This window comes from Antechinus flavipes, chromosome 4, assembly GCF_016432865.1.
Source record: "Antechinus flavipes isolate AdamAnt ecotype Samford, QLD, Australia chromosome 4, AdamAnt_v2, whole genome shotgun sequence".
In the NCBI taxonomy this organism is placed as follows: Eukaryota; Metazoa; Chordata; class Mammalia; order Dasyuromorphia; family Dasyuridae; genus Antechinus; species Antechinus flavipes.
This window is the reverse complement of record NC_067401.1, coordinates 314,400,292-314,418,017: the sequence shown is the minus strand read 5'-3', so window position 1 is coordinate 314,418,017 and position 17,726 is coordinate 314,400,292. Positions and strand designations below refer to the sequence as shown.

The following is a 17,726-nucleotide window of genomic DNA, read 5'->3' as shown; positions in this document are numbered from 1 at the left end:
ATATATCTTGACATATTTTTCTTGCCCTGCAGAGGTGAAATTTTTATATACATATATGAAAATTAAGGAATGGGCTTCCATTCTTCTTATAATTTATATTGGAAACATAGTAACACCATGACTGAGCTACAGATTTGGCTGGCAGCTGCTTGGAATAGGAATAAGATACTATCTTCTTTGCCTTCTGTTAACGGAAGCATTTTTAAATAAGCTGATTTCCACCAGGGGCTAAAATGAGATCTTTCCCAGAATTGAAAGAATATTGCGATTCCTTCCATATGGCGTGAACACTGTTATTCTAAATAACCCTAGTCTTAAAACCCCAGTAGACATTTTCATTGTAGCCCAGCATTAATAAAACACAGAAATGAGACTTTCCAGTTTAACAGTGAGTTTTATATTATTCAAGAAGTGTAAATGGGGACTAATTGCTCAGTGGATATATTTGAAGAATGCACCAAAGGAAAAAAAAACATCATGTTATTAAATACTCTTCAATTCCCTTCCTGCTCTAAAATTCTATAACTCCATCAGTTACTATTGGGATAAAGTGAGGCTAGAGATTCCTTTCAAAAATAATATTTCTTCTCTTTTGTAAAATTACTGTCATCCTGAGACTCAAAACCCTTGTGACCCATGTTACTGAAAGCCATGTCAGAAATGTAAATAACTTTCTCAACCAGTCTAATGAATGATTCATTGTACAGAGCTTGGATTGGGTTGAGATTGACACTTAATGGCAGCATTAAAAAAAATCCATTCAATGGTAATTAGAAAAATTGTGAGAAGCTTTCAATTCAATAAAGTCAGCTCACCAATTCTATTAAATACATACTATATGCTAGCCACTTACCAGCTGCCATATTTGGAATGAACCTTCCAGATTTTCTATTTAAGAGGCAGAACTTCTGTTTTTTCTTTCATGAATGTTGTGGGTGTCCTCCTGCCTTTCTATCACCAATCCTCAAAACATGATAATTTCTCATCAAACTTTAGGATGCTATGATTTGGGATTGGATTATCACATACTGGAGACTACAGTTAACGGAAGTGATCCATTTACTGTGGAGAAATTTCACATATTTTGGGGAATTCCTTTATTTTTTCATTGTTCTAATTTATTTAAAAGCACAAAGGAAAAAGATACATGTAGCAAGATTGTAATACTGCTATTGAAATAAAATGATATTTGATAGAAGTTTAACACAGGAGAGGAAATGTCAGGTCTGGCCTTGGATATGGGTTCTTCATGAAGTTCTTTCTGACTTTGTCATCTTTTGCAAGATATTTGATCTTGCTGTCACATTTTCTTCACAAGTAAAATCAAAGTAGTATGTTGTGCATCTTTTAGATGATGAAAATATTAATTCAAGGATATACATGGACATATGTATATATCTGTCTATATATGTGCATATATACGTTTTAAAAAACCACTCCATTGAGACTCTTCAGCATGAATAGTATTCTGTAAATATTGTGTATAATTACACTTGTCCCTGGGAGTTATAAAACCACCAAACTCACACAGACTCATTAGATGTTTTCTTCCCTGGAGCCAAATATTGAAGAAAGAGGGAGAATTCTTGTTAAAAATTCACACTGTATTTTAGTAAACCACTGTTGATGATGAATCAGGAAAGCTGTTGTTTAGCTGCATCTCCCAGAAGATAAAATGAAGCAATGAGGCTCTATGGATGACAGTCGCTGTGCATGTGCTGGATGGCAAATAGGACAAACCTCTTACCATCCTGTTTCCCTTGAGGTTTTGTTTTATATACCTAGATGTCAGCAATTTGTTGCTGGTTATCTGCCAGTCTAGCATGCATCCCTTCAAACGCATTTTGTTTTTGTGGCTGATCTCGGAACGTCATGTTGCTTCAGTCTCTGGTCCTGGAGATAGTCATCTTGGTTAATGTCTCGGGGATCAGAAGCCTGGGCCACTTCTGCATTAGCTGTAGAGAGGGAATCGTCATTGTTACCTTGGAGAGAACAGAAAGTGCTGGCTGAATCACAGAGCTGAGTTGTTAATGACTAAGCAGATAGAATCCAGACACCGCTGGCCCTGAGGTTCCAGGTCAGAATTATGCCAGTGCCTGGGTCTCCAGAGCATGCTCAGGCTCATTATGCATCCTTAACATGCTGAAATGGACAAATTGGTATACTCTCTTTCCCCTCTCTCTTCATTCCCTCCCCATCCTTTCCCAATAGAAATTAGTCACTTTTCTAAAGAATGGGCTTGAGATTACCAAAGACAAAAGAACTGCTGCCTGCTAATTGCAATTTATGTTTGTTAGAATTCTTTGCGTTATCAAATGACATTCAATCCTGCCTGTTCATATTGTATTTGTTCATAGCCAAATTTCCCCTGTCTTTTAACCCCCAAACAAATCATTTTGTCTGGGGTTCAAGCCCTCTTTCCTTTCCTCTAGTTTGATCATCACAGACTGTATTAAAATTATTAGCTCTTCCAAGCCCTTTTTATCTTCTTAGCTCATCTATCACAATCTTCTTCATTATTCCCCTTCTTAAATACATTTCACCTTTATCATAGAATATTAACATATCATAAAATATTAACATACAATATTAACTTTAGGTTAATCCTGATGTTTAGCATATTTAACATATATAGGACTGCTTGCCATCTTGGGGGGGGGGTGGAGGGAGGGAGGGGAAAAAACCGAAACATAAGCGAGTGCAAGGGATAATGTTGTAAAAAATTACCCTGGCATGGATTCTGTCAATACAAAGTTATTATTAAATAAAATTAAATTAAAATTTTAAAAAAATCCTGATGTTTAGGTTCAGAACAGAATTGTCCTGCCCTCCAACAGCCTACGGATGAACTCAAGAATTGCTGAAATTGCTGAAAAACATAATTAAAAAAAAATCCTGATAAGGTGAACTTTGGAGGGCCAATTTTTTGAAGGTTCAGGTTTGTTTTTGTTTTTCAAAGATTGTTAATTTTTTTTTCCTGATCTGGCTTAGTACAAAAAAAGCTTAGTACAGGAAGAATCATCTAAGGTAAACACTGAATAAAGGGGTAGGGAATTAAATGACAGATATTAGGAAGATTGCCCAATGAGTGAGGCTATGTGGAAAAGGAAGAATAAGTCAAGGGCATCTGGTTAATTAATCATTTATAAAGTATTGATATACAAGCAAAATTTAAAACCTTTTCAAAGGCAAAGGAATGGGAGATATTGTTGCATATAGAGAACTGCAAATAGATCACTTTGGCTAGAATGTAGATCATAAAAAGGAAACTAACGTTAATTAAACAAAGGAGAAAAGGCAAATTAGTAAGGAAACTGATGTTCATTAAACAAAGGAGAACAGGTAAGTTGGAGTGGTATTGGAAAGGACTTTACATGCAAACTATACAAGTTTGTATTTGAGCCTAAGGGCAATTAGGAACTGCTGGAGTTTCTTAAGAAGAAATTTTTTTTTTACTTTTGTTCCATTTCTTCTTTTACAATATGAATAATATGGGAATATGTTTAACATGATTGCACATTAAAATATATCAGATTGCTTGATGTCTTGGGGAGGGGACAAAGGAGGGAGAAAATTTTTTAATTTATAATCTTATAAAAATGAATGCTGAAAATGACATTTACATGTAATTGATAAAAAATAAAATGCTATTTACCTAAAATAGAGAAGTAATATAATTAGTCCTAATCTTTAAGAATATTAAATCCTAAATATGTATGTATATACATATACATATATTACATAATGTACATATATACACATATAAATGCTTATATATGTATTATACACACATATCTATATCTATATATCTGAGTATACACAAACAAATTATTTATTATTCAGTCATTCAGTTGTGTCTAATTCTCTGTAACCTTGTAGAACATGTTATCTATGAGGTTTTTCTTGGCTAAGATACTGAAGTGGTTTGCCATTTCTTTTTCTAGTAGATTAGCAGAGATTATGTGAGTTTCCCAGAGTCACAAAACTGGTGTCTGAGACCAGATTTGAATTCAGTATCTCCAGGCCCAGTACTGTATCCATTGAACCACCTTGCTGCCTCCATATATAATATTTATAGAAATATTAATAGTATATGGATATAATAGAAAATTATTTGACATAATTAAAATGAAATAGTGTCAGAGAAAAAAAAAGGAAGACTTCTGAGCTGATAGAAAACAAAGTGAGTTGAACCATAGGAACAATTTATACAATGACAACATTAGAAAGAAAAGCAATTTTAAAGCTTTTAGAATTGTGATTAATGTTATGATAAACCTACAAGTCTAGAAGATTGAAGATGAAACATGGTACTTACCTCCTGCCAGAGAGATGATAAACTTAAAATGGAAAAAGAGATATATTTTCAGGTATGGTTAATATGGGAATTTATTTTGCTGGATTATGCATATTTATGATAGAGGGTTTTAGTTTTTTTATGTTTTGTTTTGATCAAATAAAGTGCTGGTATTATGAATACTTATAATTTTTTTAAAGCAAGATGACCAAAGCCAGAGCAGGGATAGAATTTACATAAGTAGAGAGAGTAGAGGTAAGACCTACTGATGGAATGGGGGTTGGGCAGGATGAAGGGATGAGAGACAGCAGAGAGGAAACAGGGTGATTGCAAGGATAATTTTAACATCTTTTCTTGCTCTCTTTGACATTGTTCATTGATTTTATAAATACAAGGAGAAGCCTGAAATCATCTTAATCTAAACATGAAATCACCAATCTAGACTTTAGAGACTAAAAAAAGGAAAAAAGAGAAATGCAGCATCAAAATTTTAATATCCAGACATAAAAGCTCTTTGTAAAACACATCAAAAAAGGCACCTCACTGTGGAATCTCATCTTCTCATTAGCAGATTAAAATTGATTCATCTTCAAGCAAGTCATAGAACCGTTACTCACTCACTCCCATCTTTCTTATAATCTAGGACATAGAGGTTGTTCAATTCATTTCAACCTAATGATTTTGCTCAATCCTACAAGGGTCTAAGTTCCAAAAAAGACTGAACAATAAACCAGCCCTGCCCTCAAGTCCTGACCAATTTTAAATCTATTATTTTATGATCCTATTAAAGATTGGTAATTGATTGAATGAAGTGGTTGGAGAAATGAAAAGTGCTTTGAACTCAAGGATAAAAAAAACAGCCTAATTAATCATTTAATCTTAGGACCTTTTGTTCTTTTGCTATTAAAATGAAGAAAATCAATAATATATTTGAAGGTTCTGTCACCTCTGGTGTTCTGTCCTTTGGTGAATTTATTCTTAGAATGTAACATAGTACCTGGTACACATTAGGCATTTAATAAATGTTAATTGAGTGATTGATGGATTTCAAGGCAACAGATAGGGAATTATGAGATGGTGTAGCCCAAATCAGAAGTATAAATGCAAAGGGATTCTAAGTCTAGGCAACTTAGGCAAAGGCACAATGATAGGAAATAGAATGGAATGTAAAGGGACAAGATAGTAATCAGACAAAGTCTAAAGACATCAACAAATCTTTTTCTAGGAGTCAATTTATGACCAACCAACTTTGTGCAAAATGCTGTCAGGGAGACGGAGGAAGAAAATATAGTTTCTGCTTGTGGAGAACTTTGTCATGGAAATATGACTTATATGCATGACATATAATCAGAGAGCAGCACAAAAGACTATGTATAATCTTTTCCATATTTTATATAGTAGATTTCATATTTAATATCAATATAGTGTTTCCTCTATTAACGTATATAGCTATTCAATGTAGTACATTATATTATAGTGCTAGATACTATTTAATAGTGTTCTATACATACATATATACATATGTTTATATATATTATGTGTATATGTCAACAAAATACATATAAAGGTAAAATTAACTTTAAAATGGCGTTCTCAGTAGTAATAGGAAAATTAACAAAAGGGAAGAGTTTTGGGGAAAAAAGTTCAGTTTTTGAACAATTTTTAAAATGCTGACTTTAAGATGTCTATGAGATATGTAAAAGGGTTTGCCTTGATAAGAAGGACAATCTTATCATGGAAAGCAGGGTAAAAGAGGGGATATTGGCAGAAAGTATCTGTGTGATATGAGATGAGGATTTAAAAAAATACAAACATGAGACAAAGTTCTCAGCTGAGAGGATTGGGGAAAATGGAAACATGAGAAGGTTGAGGATGAATAAAAAGATTTAGGAAAGATGCTGTAGGAAAGTAGTATAGTGAATTAATTAGGGAAGTGTAAAAAGATTATCCTGCAGCAGAGAGGACCCAGCTGAAGTTATTTAATAAATTTGTAATGGACACAATCAGCACATTTTTGTGATTTTCTCCATGGGAGTTGGCCTTAGGTTGGATAGTTGGATTCTGAGCTTTGGGTAGTGCAGATGGGAAAACAGGTCTGGAGAACTGAAGGAATGGTTTTACTCTTCTTCTTCTAAGGCAAGAGATGAGGTTGATCTGGAGACTATGTATACATGTAGCATATGTATAATGTGTATATTATTTATTGTGTTTATATGTAATGTGTACTTATATGATGTAATGTATAGGTTTGTGATTCATATACACACACATATAGTTATGTATATATATATATGCATATACAGGTATGTGTGTGTGTATATATATATATACGTATGTATATATGTAGGACATATCCTATGTATATATTGAGTATTATTATATATGTGATCACAGGGATTTCCATTATCATTTTCTTTTAGAAATTATTATGATTAAGGATAGAAACAAATTTTATTCAAAAATCCATAATAGCCACGCAAACTCCTCCCCGCTCTTGAAACCTGATTCAGAAATGAATAAAGGCAACGGAGTTGCCAAATAGTATCTGGTCTTATGCCCAGGAGTCTCCTCTTGTCTCTTTTTGACCAATTGCCAGGTCCCATTACCATCTCTGACTTGGGAACTCTTGAAGCTGCTGCTATTTCTGCCACCACTACCTAGTCTTACCACTGATATGTTATCCATATGGTCTCCAGCCCAATATCATAGATTTTTTTGAACTCTAAATTGTTTGGGGCTGGAAGAATGCCCCACTCTGACCTTCTGTTGGCTCTGGCACTCCAGAATTGGATTTGAGATGTTTTTGGAGGGTAATATTGAATGGGCTCAGCTGAGTGTTTTTTTTTTTTTTTACTCCATTCTGCCCTTGGTTATTTACTAATATTTAAACAAGTGCTTAATTTTATATTTAAAAAAATCACCATCTTAGAGATTTCTAGACTTAGAATGATGGCCCCTTAAAAGTTTAGGCATCTTGGGAGCATTAAGAAGATGCTGTTATTATCTCAGTTTTATGGATGAGGAATCTAAAGCAGAGAGCAATTAAATGACTTGTCCAGTTCTAGTGGGCTAGTATCTGAGATGGGATTTGGACTCAAGTATCCCTGACTTGAGATCCAGTGTTTTTATCCACTGTGCTACCTTGATATCTCTACATATGTTTTTACACAGCAGAAAAAACATCTAATGGGGAAAAATTAAAATTTAATGAGATTTTATGAGAAAGGAAACAGGAAGTAATGGGAATAAAAATACCTCTTGATCAGAAACTGGAGGAAAAAAAATGACAATACAAGGCTTTTGAGCTATAAGCAAGGAATCCAAAGGAAATAGCCTTTAAATAAGGGATGAAGTAAGATCCTACGCCGAGTAGGAGAAAGAGGTATGGGAAAACTGAGGAAATAGACTGTTTGGGAAATTTAATAATTAATTAAAGGAGAATAAAAAGACCAACTTATATGTTGTGATAGACCAGAAGTAAAATAGATTTGGAGTGAGCTCTGTTATACACAGCACAGATATGATTTCTTACATTGCTATTTAGTAGTAGAAGAGTAAGAGAAGGTAAGGCAGATTTGGCAAGATATGAGTAGCAATAAGACAAAGGGACAAGGAATTCATGTGTAGAAAACAGCATGTGATTGAACTGGTTAAGTATAGGATTAAAATTGAGAAATCAGAGCAAGGATGATGACCTAGGAAAGTTCCAAAGTCACAGTAAGCACAAAGACTCGAATCATAAGGGGAAGGATGAAGAAATGGATTAAATGGAATAGAATGATAAAGGGATTTGAAGCCAAATTCTGAATATGATCATTTAGATTTCATGGTGACAGAATCATGGAATACATGATCTATTTAAATTTTTGGTAACTAGGTCTCCATTACTCTTTTTGGTCCTTATTTTGTAGCTCTCATCCTTAAATGAATACCTGTGTTGAAACTACATGTTATTTAGAAAATAGCTTGACACATCCCTCCCAGTCTTTTTTAAAAGCCTAATTCCCTTTAAGTTGTTCAATGTTAAGAGTTAATGATTCTCAGCTGCTATGGGAGCCAAGTTGTATTTATTTATAACGATATATTGTTTATTTAGATATTCAAGCCAAGGACTTTTAAATTTTTGCACTCATAACTCTGGGCAATATAGTAGCTAGAGTATTGGGCTTAGAGTTAGGAAAACCTGAGTTCAAATCCACCTTTAGACATTTCCTAGCTATGTAATTCTGGGCAAATTATTTAATGCTATGTGCTTCAGTTCCTCATTTGTAAATCGAGCTGGAGAAAGAAATGACAAACCACTCTAGAATCTTTGCCAAGAAAACTGCAAATGGGTCACAAAGAGTCATTGTATATGTTATATGACTAAATAACACCACCACTCCTAAACAACCATGCCCCAGAATCCACTGTACTTCATGGAAATACTTATTCAGTATTAATTTTAACTTTGCATTTGTTCATGCCTTATTTTACTGATGAAATCTAATATTTATTCATGTGTCTGAGTGACAAATCAACTATTCATATATGTCTATAGCAGTGTTATCTATTTTAGAGAGTAAATTGCTGAAGTTATTAGCCTTATTCAATGCTGAACACAGCTCCATACTCACACTTTGATGATGATTACTAATTGTGGACTTCTTTGATTCTTTAGTAACCTATAAAATGAGTGTTTTGATTTTTTTTTAAATCAAGATTTTAGATGTTTTGGGATGGCTGCAGGGTACAGGCACAGAAATCTTGGCAGCATTAAAAAGAATGGCAGATTTTAACATATTTAACATGTATGGGTCAACCTGCCATCCCGGGGAGGGGATGGGGGGAAGGAAGGGAAAAATTGGAACAAAAGGTTTGGCAATTGTCGATGCTGTAAAATTATCCATGCATATAACTTGTAAATAAAAAGCATTTATAATGAAAAAAGAAAGAAAGAAAGAAAGAATGGCGGACCAAATATAGCCTTTGCATTTGTTGGTGAAAAGGCTTGGTTCAGGGACTTTTAGGCACTCTGCATTGCAAACCCAAAAGCTACTTCATTCGTCAAGGCGAATGGGTGGGAGCAACAGTGACAAGCCCAGCAACTCACAAAATTATCTTTCTTACTTCCTCCCCCCACCAAATTAATTAATTAAATATTTTCTGTTTCTAATTAAATTTACATGCCTCATTAGCTCCTAAGATTTGAAGTGGTAGGATTAATGTTGAATAATTACACTGTCTTCACATGCTTCCTATCAGACCTTCAAATGCTTCGCCTCTCTGGTCTGATGGATTTGGACATACATAGAGGAGAGAGACAGGCTGTTTTCTGGTTAGAATTCAAAGCTTCTATGTTTTGTGCTCCCACCCGAAGCCATCAACTTCTTTGACAAGCCAGCTAATCTGTCTATGGAACACTCTTTACAGTGACAAAAAGGGTATGATTGCACTTGTCACAACCCTGTTTTGAAGATTAACAAGATAACGTTTGACCATCTGTTTGGGATCCTGAAATGGAAGGTGCTATATAGAGATACAAACTGGTGATATTTTATTTTAGGCTGAATGATCTCATTTGCCCTGAGACTGAAGAAGCTGTTACTTCTTGCCTTTAGGGAAAAGGTCCATAAAGCAAATGGCAGTTAAAGCTTTATATTCTTCCAGAGCCTTCAGATGAAGGAACAGCTAGCCCTAGTTCAGCTTATGGACAGGCTACTTATTAATTGCATAATAAGAATAGTTTACAATCGCACCACCTCACACCCCTTATCTCACTGCTAACACACCACATGCCAGTTTTCAAAGGCCTTTCCATCAGCCAATTTTCTTATATACATAAGCCCATGGATCTGGAGGGGAAAGGATGCTCAAAGACTATTTAACTCGACCCCTTCCATTTGGACTGATGTCCAAAGAAAAAGTTTTTTCTCCTGGTACAAGAAGCAAAAGGATAGAACCTGGCTTTAAACATAGATCTCAAACATCAGCTTATTCTAGTGTTTTTATTACAATATTGTGCCATGTATAAGGATGTTATTTTAAGAATTTGGTCAGAGCTCTTAGGGCTCATCTTGTTTTGGGAGAAAGTTGAGAGAATAAACATAACACCTCAGAACCAAAAAGTCTCAAAGTTGCAATGGATCCTAAAAACTGCCTAATCCAACCCCTAAATCTGCTGCATCTCCAACAGTGGGATGGAAACCCCTTGGTAGAATGGAAACTCCTTGAAAGGAAATGGTGATATTTCTTTATATCCCCAACATTTGTCACAGTTCCTAGCACATTTGTAGTTATTTCATTTGTGTCCTACTCTTGATTATCCTATTTGGGATTTTCTTGGCAAAGACATTAGAGTGGTTTACCATTTTTTTCTTCAGCTCATTTGACAGATGAGGAAACTGAGGCAAAAAGAGTTAAAAGTGACTTGCCCAGGGTCACATAGCTTATGAGTGACTGAGACCAGATTTGAAGTGGGATCTTCCTGATTACAGATCCAGTGCTTTATTTACTTGGATACCTAATTGCTCACTAAGAAACTTCAGGTGCACATTATATGCACATTGGGCTCAATAGTCTGGATTATCCCTTCTTCCTCTCAATTTATGATCCCAAGATCTTTTTGATTTCATTAGAGTTGTGTGGTTTTATGGAGGAAGGCATAGAGAGTGAGAAAATATAAAACAGTGATAAGATAGAATGTCACTCAGCTCCAAGGTTATTTCTCAGCTTTTTGAAAAGCCCTACTAACTGAATGCTTAGTTCTAGCTTGAATGGATTCAAGATGGAGAAAATGGGACCATTCTGATAGTCTCTTTGACTTGGCACCTCACTGACCAAAGCTCTGCAATGGAGGAGGTTGTCTGCCTTTATCAGTTTTGCCAGATGCCTTTTTCTGATGCTATAATATTAAAGGTTACTTTCCTCAGGCAAATGAAACTCTAGCCCTGATTATGGTAGACAGATAGGGACTTTGGCTTGGATAGATATACCCAGTGTACTCGGTATGAAAAAATAGCTATTTTACTCAAAGAATTGGGGTCCCTCATTTGCTGAATTTCTGACTAAATCTAGTTAAGCCTTACATTGCTTACAATGTAGCAAAACAAAAATGAAGATCGTAGAGAAAGGAATGGGATGCTTTAAGGAGTAAAAAGTTTCTTCCTGAGCATTTTTGCCACCCATCTTGAGTTCTAAAAATTCATTAGTCATTCACTATTTACAATGGGTAAAAGTCCTGTGCCAGATTCTAGAGAAAATGCAAGGAGACAATGCCATAGTCATTAGTGGGAATGAAACACATAGACTATATATACATACACACACACATACATATATATGTATAATACTAAATTGAATACATTGCATGACTTAGGGACTGGACCTGTGATTTCAATTAATATAAGGAACTTCTAGAATATGGAAATTCCCGCTATTAATTCACCTTCTCAACAACTTATAGTCTTAGAAGAAGGGTATTACCACAGATTCCATGAACTTTTTTTGTTGAAAAAAATGTATTGATAATTTAATTTCAATATAATGTTTCTGTTGTAATTTCGCATATTTTATACATTATAAAACATTTTGAAAAGAGGGTTCGTAGATTTCATCAGACTATCAAAGGAGTCCTGGACACAAAAAAAATGAACACTAAGAGTCATACAGCCAGTATGTGTAAGGGGCAGGAATTAAACCTAAATCTTCTTGCCTCTATCAGGGGTCCTCAAACTACGGCCCGCAGGCCAGATGCAGTGGCTGAGGACGTTTATCCCCCTCACCCAGGGCTATGAAATTTCTTTATTTAAAGGCCCACAAAACAAAGTTTTTGTTTTTACTATAATCTGGCCCTCCAACAGTCTGAGGGACAATGAACTGGCCCCCTATTTAAAAAGTTTGAGGACCCCTGCAACCATGTAGCTATGTGGCCAGGCCTGGAATCCAGAAGGCCATTTGACTTCAGATACTTAACTGTGGGTCCTGGGCAAGGCACTTAACCTCTACTCGCCTCAGTTTTCTCATTCTCATCTCACCCCAATAAAATAGGGGTGATAATACCTCTTAAGGTTGTTTTGAGTCAAAAGATATAATATTTATAAAGTGATTTAGCACAGTCTCAGTCACATATTAGGCACTATATAAATATTAACCATTTTTACCCAAGACTGGCTCTCTAACTGTGGCATGCTGAAGCCAACTCATATGACTGAGCCTATTAAATGTTTAGTATGAACATTTACATACCAGAAATCAACAAATGTTATGAATTAGGGTTTGATTTATTGTTTGGTTGATTTCTATACTTAAGGAAGTGATGGAGAAAATATTAATAATGTAAATTAAATTTAAAAATGTGTACTTCCTGCCCCTCTACCTGTCCCTTCCTGGAGAGTCAGCTGTTAAACGCTTATCAGAATATCTCTGCTCTATCCATCATCTGCTTCATCTTCTTCATATCTTACTTCTTCATACTGCTTCACTCAAGGCCTAATGGAATACAAGTAGAGTGATATACCTGTCCAATGTGGAGGCAGGGAAGACTTCCTGAGGGAAATGGAATTTAAATTGGAATATTTCAATAATTTTTTTTCAAATATAAGGAAGGGAAGACATGAGACAAATTAGGGACAAGGTGTCTGATTTAGCATTTTGGAATGAATCACCCATGGTGAATTACCTCAAGCCAACAAACTGCTTTGGTCTACTCAGTATGGGAGAAGGGAAGACATGGCTTTGAATGCATGGCATCTTTGGCCATCATGCATCTGAAACTCTGATGTACTGATAGTCAAGATTTTGACAACTTCATTCCAGAAACAGCTGCTCTGTTGACTTGGCACTCCTCTGGCTTCCCTGCTACTATCAGGTACCAGTCTTTACCTCAAAGCCTCAGTTCAGCATTGGAATCCACACACTGGAGTATCCTTCCCCCCATCCCCCTTTGATTAGAAACTTCCTCCCAGAACTTCCAATTAAGGAGGGCAGCTAAGCTAGGGATATCTCATTCCTTTACAGACTGAATTCTAGATTTTCTCTACTATGCCCCTTGACCATTATTCTCTGCCCTATTATTTATCTTCCTTTTCTGTGTTGTCTTTAGACATTTGAATGTAAGCTCCTTAAGGACACGCACTATCTTTGTTTCTACTTATAACTGTATACCCAGCACTTAGACAAATGTGCTAAGATATTTTGTAAGTACTTAAAAATACTAGTGGACTGCCTGCCTTCCTGTGACTTTCCAAAGTGAGCCAGGGCCTCAGGAGCTCAAGGAGGAAAATCTCTTCCATGGTGCCAGCCACATCATCAGTCAGGCACAGGTATCACATTTTAAGCCTGGATCTCCCAGATATGAAGAGTCTTTCAGTATTCTTGGCCAAGCAAGCAAGAGAAAAATCCTCAGATTTGTACAAAGGCAAGAGTAGTGTTATCAGCAGTTCACCCTGCCTCTCCAGGCAGTCCCATACCCCATAGGTCATGGACAGCTCTGATAATTGAGACACGGTACTTCAGTAGTAGCAAATGAGAACCAAGCCAAACCAACCAAATGAGAAATATAATATCTATCTCTATATCTGGTAGATAGGAAGAGTTAATAATTCAAGAATAGTTAGCCCCCAGGATAAGCAGAAAAATCAATTAAACTAACTACTCAGCAAATCAATTAATTGGCAAACATTTAATAAATCTTTATTATTTACCAGGCACTATGTGAGGTGTTGGGCATACCAAAAAAAAAACACAAAAAATTCCTTTCTTTTGGGGAATTAACCATTTATTTGGACCAGGCAATATATACGTGTATAGATAAATAAAAAATACTTTGTTATTCTTCAGTCACTTCAATTGCATACAACTATTCATGATTATGGAATTATATTGGCAAAGATACTGGAGTGGTTTGCGATTTACGCTCTAGCTCATTTGATGGATAAGGAAACTGAGGCAAACAAAGTTAAGTGACCTGTTCAATAACATACAAAAATACATATAAAACAGATAGATAAATAGATAGATAAATGCAAAGAGATTGAGAAAGTGAGATGAAAGGGATCTGACTGTTTTCCCTGAGTTGCAGTAATTTCAATCCTTAACCCTTTGCCCCATCCTTATTTAGAGGCATCACACAATACTCTTCCTATTCATTCTGGATAGAGCCTGGAGCTTGGAAGAAGCCCTAAATTCAAATTTAGCCTTAGATACTTACTAGCTGTGTGACCCTTAGTGGGTCATTTTACCTCAGTTTTGCCAAGTGTAAAATGAAGACAATAACAATACTTAACTTCCAGGGTTGTTATGAGCACCATGACAAGTTTATAGTTGGTATTTAATCATTCATTCCTTCCTTCCTATCTCCAGCCTGATTTCCTTCTCTCTCCTTCCTTTCTCCTCCCTATACCCCTTTCTCCTTTACTTCTTCCCTTCCTTCCTCCCATCCTTCCTTCTCTTCCCTTCCCTTTCCTTCCTTTTTTCCTTTCTTTTCCTTTCCTTTCTTTCCCTTCCCTTTTTCTTTTCTTTCCCTTTTTTCCTCACTTTCGCCTTCCCTTTTTCCTCACCTTCACCTTCCCTTTTCCCTCGCCTTTGTCTTTGCCTTTACCCATTCCTTCCTTCCTTCCTTCTATCCTTCCTTCCTTCCTTCTTTCCTTCCTTCCTTCCTTCTCATTAGCAACTTACAATACTTACCATTGTCCATAGCATCCTAAAGGGACTATGCTTTGAGTATTTTTAAGAGGTAAATGTCTAAATAAAAGTACAGTACTCTCATGGGGAGATGATATTTTATACTGCAAGATTTTTCTCCCATTATATTGCCTAGATTCTTAGTAAAAACTAAGATTCAATGTCATAAGAAGAGCCTGTCTGTATGAGCCCCAGTACCCTGGTGTCACACTGAATTAGCTGACCTATTTTAGCCATCACATAGAGATCATTGACCTTGAAGTCCATAAGGCTTTTTTGGCATGTTGCATGCCTTATTTAATGCTTGGTAGATTTTCAGAGAGGTTGAGGGTTTTTGTATTTTTTTTAATCTAGCCAAAGAGTCAGCTGGAGAAAAAAAAATGGGACAGATAAAAGTATTGTCATTGACTATGACATGTTCATCCTTTATACCATTCCTTGGGGCCATCTAGATGCAAGAAAGACTGGGCTACACATGAATGATAGCTCCTATTTTAGTAACTTTGAAAAAGAGACTTAGAAAGGAGACTGTTTGCCCTGTGTAGCTGTTGAATTGATTTGGAGGTTCTGAGGGGGAAATGACTGGTGTTTTCTATTTTCTATTCCCTTTTCCCACAATTCTTCTCCAGGGCTCAATGATAATGAATGTCTGAATGGTCAAACAACTAATAGGTTGGTCTTGGAAATGGTGATGCCCAAAGTGGCCTATTAGGAGGAAGTAGCACAAATATCACACACAGTTTGGTTGCATCAACATGGGCCATTCAACAAGATAACTGTTTGTATAAATGAGATAAAATGAAAAACAAAAGAGATATTTGAGGATATTCAATGTTATATTCAATTATGATTCAATTATCTACATTTTTTATCTCCTGATATGACTTGAATTTCAAGTTTATATTTTATGCTACAGAATTAAGTAATTAAGACAATTCTTATATTCCTATGTCAGGTAAAGAAATATAATTGTTCACTGGGAGACATCATTTGGATTAAGGAAATGTAACACTTTAGTGACAGATTGTCCATATTAGAAAGTTTTAACAGTGATAACCTCCTAATCTTAAATCCTTAATGTTAGCAAATTATGACCAAAATAGTAACCATTGTATATGTACCTATATACACAGATTTATAAACATATATTAATGAAGATTTTCAGCAGAGAGTTTCCTGGAGCCTGTGAATAGACTTAAAGGAAGTCTATGAACTTGGTTACAAAAAATTCCATCTTTATTTCAACATAATTGGTTTCCTTTGCAATCCTATATATTTTATTTCATGCATTTAAAAACGGGGCCCATGACACAAATAGGATTGAGATCCTATATATTAGAGGTATTGTGTTTTAATGGAAAGAGGTCCAATTCTTCAATCAGAGAACCTGGTGAGTCAATTTCAACTCTAATGCTTATAATGCTTCCTTACAACTAAGGCAATTTCATCATTTGCAAAATTAAGGGTTTAGACTAGATGGTCTTTTAATCCCTCCCAAATTTGGGATCCCATAACTCAACATTTATTATTATTATTATTATTATTTTATCTTAGCATACCAAATCACAGTCACAGCCTTAATTACAGTGGGATAAATATTCATTTTCAATGCTGGGATATACACACCTGTGATTTGACAAAAACAAACTTATATCGTCTAGGATTTGTGTTTGTTTTAATCATAAAATTCCCTTCTGGCTTGGGAAGTTTAGAGATTTATGGCTTGTTCTTTCTGTTTTCCTTTGTCTCAGCAATTAATGAATCCCTACCATAGTCCATCACCTTAGGAAATATATTCTAAAATAGGGGTTTCTAACCCAACTCTGAGAACCATAGATAGATTTCAAGGAGTTTAGGTCTTGATGGATCTGGGGGCAAAAAAAAAAATTCTCTTCATTTCAATATAATTGGTTTCTTCTGCAATTCTATGGACTTTATTTTAGGTACTTAAATTATTGTGAAAAGGTGTCCAGGACATAAATATGTTAAGAAATCTCCTGTTCTAAAACTCTTAAAAGCTGTTCTATTAAATTTCTAGATATTCTGAAAAAGGGCTTAATGCAAAGTAATTGTAAATCAAAGTAGGTATTGTAGATGTTCTTTGTCCTCAGCTGGGTGAATTGCTTTGGACTGATGTCACTTGTCACTGAGCAAAGCTCACCTCCCCACTCCCCCCCCCTTTGGAATAATATTTCACTTACACTCCATCAATTTGATCCTGAAGTAAGCAATAAGAAGAAACAGCAGTACAGTCACTGGCAGAAAGATCCCAGAAAACAGGAACCAGCCGGGGAGCTCTGTCATAAAAGCTGCCACTGGAGACCTCATAGCTTATGGCCTAGGCATCTGCAGGCCAGAAGAGCTGAGCCCAGTTCCCAGTCTGTAATGGATAGGCCCCCTCAGTTTTAGGCTGGGTTTCCTCTTAATGCCCTCTCCAACCTTTGCTTTATAGATCTTATTGTAGCCATCAGTGGACTTTGGCCTGTTTGAATAGCCCCATCATTTCTAAGAGGAATGGGAGTGGGGGAAGTTACTCTGTAACTCAGCTGTGGAGTTTTAGTACTCAAACACATCAGGATTTCCCAGGGCTAAGTCCTTTATCTGATGAAGAGTAAAGATGAATTGGAGAGGAAGAAGGGAGTGGGGGATGGGGAGGTGGGAGGCAGGTATTGTCACAGGCATCCAGAGATTCCTTTGTATTGTTAATCTAGGGAAAAAAAGAGTTACCTACCTCTGTCTAGCAGTGCATTATTAGTTTTCAGGATAG

At 35.7% G+C, this 17,726-nt stretch overlaps 1 long non-coding RNA gene across 1 annotated transcript; it reads right to left on the bottom strand.

Annotated features, from left to right (window-relative positions):
• Window positions 1-374: 374 nt before the first annotated feature.
• LOC127562207 (uncharacterized) lies at window positions 375-17,362 on the bottom strand. The gene is made up of 2 exons (XR_007953633.1): window positions 17,161-17,362; window positions 375-1,982 (listed from the first exon to the last, which is right to left on the bottom strand). It is a non-coding gene; the product is annotated as an uncharacterized LOC127562207 (long non-coding RNA).
• Between the last annotated feature and the right edge of the window lie 364 nt (window positions 17,363-17,726).